Source organism: Lactuca serriola, chromosome 5 (assembly GCF_051521515.1).
Source record: "Lactuca serriola cultivar US96UC23 chromosome 5, Lser_US96UC23_V15, whole genome shotgun sequence".
In the NCBI taxonomy this organism is placed as follows: Eukaryota; Viridiplantae; Streptophyta; class Magnoliopsida; order Asterales; family Asteraceae; genus Lactuca; species Lactuca serriola.
The window spans coordinates 318,291,000-318,298,251 of record NC_136412.1 but is presented as its reverse complement, the minus strand read 5'-3'; positions in this window follow the sequence as shown (position 1 = coordinate 318,298,251).

Here is a 7,252-nt window from a genome sequence, read left to right as displayed (position 1 = left end):
TTATGAAATTAATTAGTTTTGAATAGTTTCAAAAGTTGCCCTCAAGTTTTGGAATTTGAAAAGTTTTCACTTATGAATACTTTAATTCCAAGTTAGCCCTTAGAATTTTAAAAGTTAAAATTCAACCCTTATACTTTATAATATTATAAGTTAATAATATATATATATATATATATATATATATATATATATATATATATATATAAGTGTAAAGTCAGTCTTGCTGTTAGTAGGCCTCATTCACGAAGCTGGTCTATAAGGGGGGTATAAGGTTACTGCCTATAAAATGGCAGTTTAATGGGTGTCCACTCTCACCCACCGCTTCTTTGACTGGTGGAGGGTCGTTAGCCGAACGGGTAGGACAAGGACTATAATTCTCCCTTCATTAAAAGTATTAATGATAAATACTGTGTAACTAGATCTTTTATAAATACTCAATCTTAGTTACTTAGGAAAAAGTGAATAAGGTGCTAATCCATGAAATTACACTTTGCACTTTGTTTAAGTCGGTTACTGGAGCGTGTGTGGTTAACCGGCACACTAACTCATATTTAACAAGGTAGGCAAAGGGTAACTTAATGTTTATCATAGTATCGGTGGAGCGTGTGTAGTTAATTGACACATCGATTAAGGGGTAAACACTTAAGGGTACCAAGTAATTTACATGGTTACTTCACACCTTGTTTTGTGATCCTCATCATCCCAGTCACAAAACCTGAAGGGCACACCCGAGATTGAAACATGCCATTTAAAAGTTTAATGAATCTCAAAGATCTAGGAGTTTCAAAAACCAATTAAAACCTAATAATACATTTCGTTTATCTTGGTGGAAATTGGTGAATCGTCATTCACATACCTTCAAATATTTTATAGCTTGGATTACGACATCCCTCTTCCAAGTTATAAAAGTATTGTGTTGGGTCCTAGCCTTAATATTTCATATTGGGTGTTATATTAAGGACTTTAAATCAACTATCTTGAATATCTCCCAAAAAGATGTCTGGTTTAGACATTTATGATCTTCCCAAATCTCTTGAAACAAGCTTTCCTAAATGAAGATGATGTCCCATGGAAATCATACTTCTTTCACCTCCTCCAATTATTCTCCCTAACCCACAAGTTCTTGAAAAGTTTAAGGTCACCCAAGCCCTATTGGCAAGTAAAGGTCTATGTGTGGTCACATCTTGGAGATGTAGTCACATATTGACAAGCCGGGAGAGTTGGGTTTCAAAGTATTGAGAAAGTTGGTGGTTCAATCACCTTCTAAGTCACATAGTGAGTTCATTTGGGACTCCTTTGAAACAGACTATGACAAGACCTTTAATGATCTTATCTATTTGTTAAGATCAACTTCCTAAAACTTGTGGACATTGACAATAATGACATTGGATATCCAGTAAAGATCTCTCTTCCCAATGGAAAGGTATCGGCCATAGTCAACTCGGTTGACCAAATGGTAAAGAGAAAGGCTAAGTCTGTGTTAGTCCCATGTTCCATTACCAAAGCGTCCATATGTTAAATTGCCAAAGGAAGAGGCATGGTTGCGAAGCTGCAAATTTACCTAAGGATGTTAAAGTCAATAAGTTTGACTCTACTTCAGGTAAAGTCCATTGTCTAACTCTATTAAGTTCCTACTTCTGAGATTCTTGATACATGATGTGACTGGGTCACATGTTGATGTTTTAAGAATCAAAGAAAAGTGAAGAAACTTAAAAGAAATAATATGTTGAATCTGATCGCGTAGATGGATTTCTATCGCATAGTTTGAAGATCGGATTCTTGAGCTACTTCTTAGGAGTTATGATATATTGCTTAGGAATAGATAACAACAAAGTTTTCATGTGCTTTTGCACTGTAAGGATAGTTTTTCCGCAAAGTTTTTAAAATAAAAGGTAAATCTTTTGATTTTTGGTCATTTTATGTATCCTTACAATGGCGTTTGTGGAAAATTGTTGCTTATAAGATTCCACTAATAGCAATATTGGAAAGTGAATTTGATTCTCTCATTTGTGGTAATGTCTAAATTTACCAAATAAGGAAAGATTCTCATCACCCAAGGTTTCAATTGGACCGAGACTTGGAATCATGCAAGTTGTATAACATGATGGATGAGAACTTTCAAGCATTGGAAAATTTAAGACTAACTACTTGTTCACATGGATGTGTAAGTCAAGTAAAGGAATAAGGGATCGAGTACACATTCTTGTGCACTGGTTAAGTCCACCACAAAAGATCGATAAGACTATTCGCCATAATTTACTATAGCTCAGTAAATATGGTTATACTTACAAGCTTAAGTGTAATTCTGAGACATTGGAAAAGGTTCCAATGTATGACAGAGCGAATAAGAAGAATCAAATTAGGCAGAAGAATAAAAGTTTCTCAAATCTGAAAAGATGGGAGAGTACTTTTGTATCATGTTATATGATCATCTTAATGATTTAGAGACCTTATCACAATTCATCCTCTAAGTGGATTCTGATAACTAAGAAGAGGAATTTTGAAGTGGTTAAATCAAGAAGATGATTCATACTTCGTTCCAAAAACAATTCTTAGAGTTATACTCTAAGAATGTAACTTGAGTGACATGTCTTAAAGAAGGTTAAAACATTTGTCAAATGTAAGAGTAAAAGTTTTCTACTCTTGTACATTTGAAATTGGTAAGTTGTGATGTTTTGGATAAATCAAAGACCAACTAAGGACAATTGAGACTATGATTACGACATCCCTTTTCATAGTTCTTGAAATTGTTTAGACACACCTGTGAGCTATCTAAGATAAGGTGTATGATATTGATAAAGTTTTATCAAAGCAATCTAGTATCAGAAATCTGAACTTTGGTAAGAAAGTTAATAAAGTATTGATTTCTAGAAGTCCAGTTGATTTCTAAGTACATGTCAAAGCTAGTGGGAGCATAAGTGTTATGCTAATAATCATCATGTTAGTGGGAGCATGATAATTATGATAAATGTTACAATTTAGCAATGTTAATTATAGAAAACAAAAGGTCTCAATTGGGAAAAAGTTGTCTTGCTATAATTAAGGGAGAGGAAATTATACTTCATCTCAAATCTAAAAGCTTAGATTGAGGTTTTAATCGTATTTAGTCAAGGATATATATATATATATATATATATATATATATATATATATATATATATATATATATGAATTTCATGTTGGAATGGCTCAACATAAGGAAATTCTATATATGGGTCTACTAATCTAAAAGCTTAGATTGAGGTTTTAATCGTATTTACTCAAGGATATATATATATATATATATATATATATATATATATATATATATGGTTAGGTTCATGTGAGACGGCCTAATTTTGTGAGACCGTGAGACACATTTTTTTATTTTTTTATTTTTCTTTTAATTTTTTTTAGTTAATTCAAGTTCCGAAAATAATATTTAAAAAAAGAATTTTTTGATTTTTTCATTTATTTTGCATTTTAAAATTATTTTTAGAATATGTACAGTGTAATATTCTATTTACAATATTTCACGTATTTTTCAAAAAAAAAAAATAGAATTTTTATTTATTTATTTATTTTAGTTAATTCAAGTTCCGAAAATAATATTTAAAAAAAGAATTTTCAGATTTTTCCATTTATTTTGCATTTTAAAATTATTTTTTAAAATATGTCAGTGTAATATTCTATTTAGAATATTTCACGTATTTTTAAAAAAAAAACAGATTTTTTTTATTTATTTTTAATTTTTTTTTTATTTTTTTAGTTAATTCAAGTTCCGAAAATAATATTTAAAAAAAGAATTTTTGGATTTTTTCATTTATTTTGTATTTTAAAATTATTTTTAGATTTGGTCTCACGGTCTCACAAAATTAGAATGGTCTCAAATGAACCTGAACCTATATATATATATATATATATATATATATATATATATATATATATATATATATATATATATATGAATTTCATGTTGGAATGGCTCAACATAAGGAAATTCTGTATATGGGTCTATTATTTGCGTTCTAAAATTCGATTATGATTACGATATCCCTTTTCATAATCTGAATTATGAGAACTTGGCAAATTGAAATGGAAATATTATAGCAAAAGACTGGATTAGTATTTATGTGAGACATCATGAATCGTATCCCATATGCTTCGGATATAGGATCGATTACATGTGCTATATTCATCCTTTCTAAAATTTTCCAAATGCCTGGGGCATTAAGAATGGAAAAGGTCTAGAATTGGATATGACTAATAGGATTAAACAATTGTCGAAGACAATCTAAGGTTTACCAAAGATTGGTTGCTCAAGGAGAGTTGGAAGTATAGTGATAATTCTGGAAAGACCATTTTGACATAATCTGTAAGGAGGAAACTCTTGTTCAGAAGTGATAGTCAAAATGGAATATGGAAATGTTTCAAAGTTAGAAGTTATTCAATCTGTGTAAGATTAGGTAACTTAATGCAAGAAGGATGTTTCCAAGGAGCTGATCTCCTTTGGAATGCTCTGTAATGGCTGTTGTCAAGTCTTTCTGACTTTGTGCATAATCATTACAAGAGGATCAATGCATATAAGTTTAGAATCTAACAGATTTCAGTAAATAGCATGAATTTGGAATTCTTGCATTTGCAGTAAGGATTTGGGACTGTGAAATGAGAATCATTGGAGTTATGTTCAATTGGTCTATTTCGCAAAGTAAAGATCATAGAGAAACATAGTATGCATACTTGGCGTGTGGCATGACTACTGTTTAGAAAACATAGTGTACATGCTTAGAGCATGGGACAACTATTGTTTTAAATTCAAGAATAAAGTTGATAGCTGAAACAGTATACAATGAATAATGTGTAATCATATGGTGATAAATAAAAGGTGTTTTATTTATGTTCACAGGTTTTGATACCATATTAGATTCAATTATTATTGTGTTTCACTTTGCATGTTTTAACTTCCAGAATAACTAGGTCATTGTTTTGTATGACTAAGTTATTTAAACCATCCACAGTCGGTCATATATTGGAAATAGATATGAATTAAGACTGTCATGGGTTGACTTGTAGAGGTCTAAGATGTTGGACAAAGGGCTACAACACTCATGAGTGCTCATAAGTTCTGAGTATTGGATTCAACCCGCGCTCATTGGAATCACTTCATGGATTTTATCACGAGTGATCATGAGACGATAATATCTTATATTCTTCAAACCTAGAGATATGAGTTGTTACTATGAGTTGGTTGTACATTGATTGCACGAAAACGCATTGGTAACTCGATGTTATAAAACGTGCCTTCGTGTATGATTCAACAAGTAGTACAACAAGCCATATGAATCGAAGTTTATCCATTCCTTTTACCTTCAGGATAAAAGCGATATCTGTGGGCCCCTTGATGATTTGGTGATGAAAAATGTAAGTGCTCGGCTGGGCCAGGACTGATTTGATTTGTTCAATTAGTCAGTCGTCATAAATCGGAAATCGAGAAACAACAAATGGATAGAGAGAATGATTATAATCCATGTCTCAGTCCATATGATATCTAGAATGGAGGAATATATGATCCCTTATCTAATGGACAAGTCATTGACAAAGGTCAGAGTTCATCTACAAGGTCAGAGTTCGACAGAAGCTTTTGAGAGCTACGATTGCCAGTCGGTTCTTGAAGTCATACGCAATAATAGTTTTAGACTTATCCAAGTGGGAGACTGTTGGAATAATGTCTAAGTTCGTAACTATAATTGGTAAGACCCGACCCGACCCAACATGCTCCATTTGGGTTGCATGGCATCATGCATTTAGATAGACTAAAATGAGAGAAATAACACTTAAGGTTTGTTAATATATTATAAGTTCTAATATATTAATAAGATTATTTAATTAGTATTGATCAAGAATTAATCTAGGATTAATTAAGTGATCAAAAGAAGACTAATTAAATATATGGGCTGATTGTGTAAATCATCCATACTTATATAGTGGGCTAATGCTCCATGGATTGTCAAGTTGGGCTAAGACCCATAAGATGCTCCATGGTGTATTTGAACCCATGGATCCAAGGAAATGGAAAGGCCATGACAATTAGGGTTTACATGGTCTAACCTTGACTATATAATGATCTTATTCTTGGAGAAAATCGACCACTATGGATAATAGAAAGGGCTAGCCAATTTTCATGAAGTGTGAAGTTCTCTCAAGTCATTCCATGTGTATTTGGTGTTGTGTGAACCATTTGAGGTGTCACACTTGGGGCACTAGGCACTCAAGCTTCATGAAGACAATCTATATCAAAGAGGTATGTAATTCTAACTTGATATATTCATATGGACCTATGTTATTATGCTACTTAGGATGAATAACTTGGAAATATCATATTTGCATGTATAATAGAGAAAACATAGATCCAAGATATTTAGGGTTGCATGTACACTTAGGAGTGTTAGAATGCTCAAAACCCAACAGTAATATCATAATTAACCAAGTGAAAGTAAATCTCATTACCAACTAGACTGATACTTGGAATCGTACAATTCGAATTGTATTATATATAAGATTCTTGTTCATTGGAAAATTATGACTCAAATCATTGTTCACATGTTTATGTGAAGCAAGTGAAGGACTAATGTATCTAGTACATGTTGATATGCACTCTTCAGATCCACCGCAAGGGACGATAACTCTATTCGTCATGATTTACTGATGTTTCAATAAATATGGTTTTGTTTATACGATTAAACAGAATTCTAATATTTTTTGAAAAGTTCAAAGAGTAGTCGAACAAATAGAAGAATCTGTCAGGCAGAAAGATAAAAGATTCTCTAATCTAAAAAGAAAGGAGAATGTTTTAGTATCATGTTTTATGGTCGTCTTACTAATCGTGTGTAACAATCGATTATTTCGGGTCAACAAAAGTCAAAGCAAGTCAATGGAAGTCAAACACATCAAATTAAAAGTCAATTTATTTATTCTTAAACCATAAAGTATAATAATTTGGCCTTAATTTAGAGTTTTCGGTCTTGGGAATCAAATTACATTCTAGGCCGAAAAGGCGAAAACCCTTCTTGGCCGAAATCATGCAAGGCCGAGAACACTTATGACCGAAATCCCTCCCTACCGCTATCGAGAACCCTCTTAGACCGAGATCCCCCTTGTGTGACCTAGAACACCCTTTCAACGAAGACACTATGGACCGAGAACCCTTAGTTCTCGGCTGGACCTTTTGACCGAAATCATGGTTTTCGGTTTGGAGGATAGACCGAGAACCACC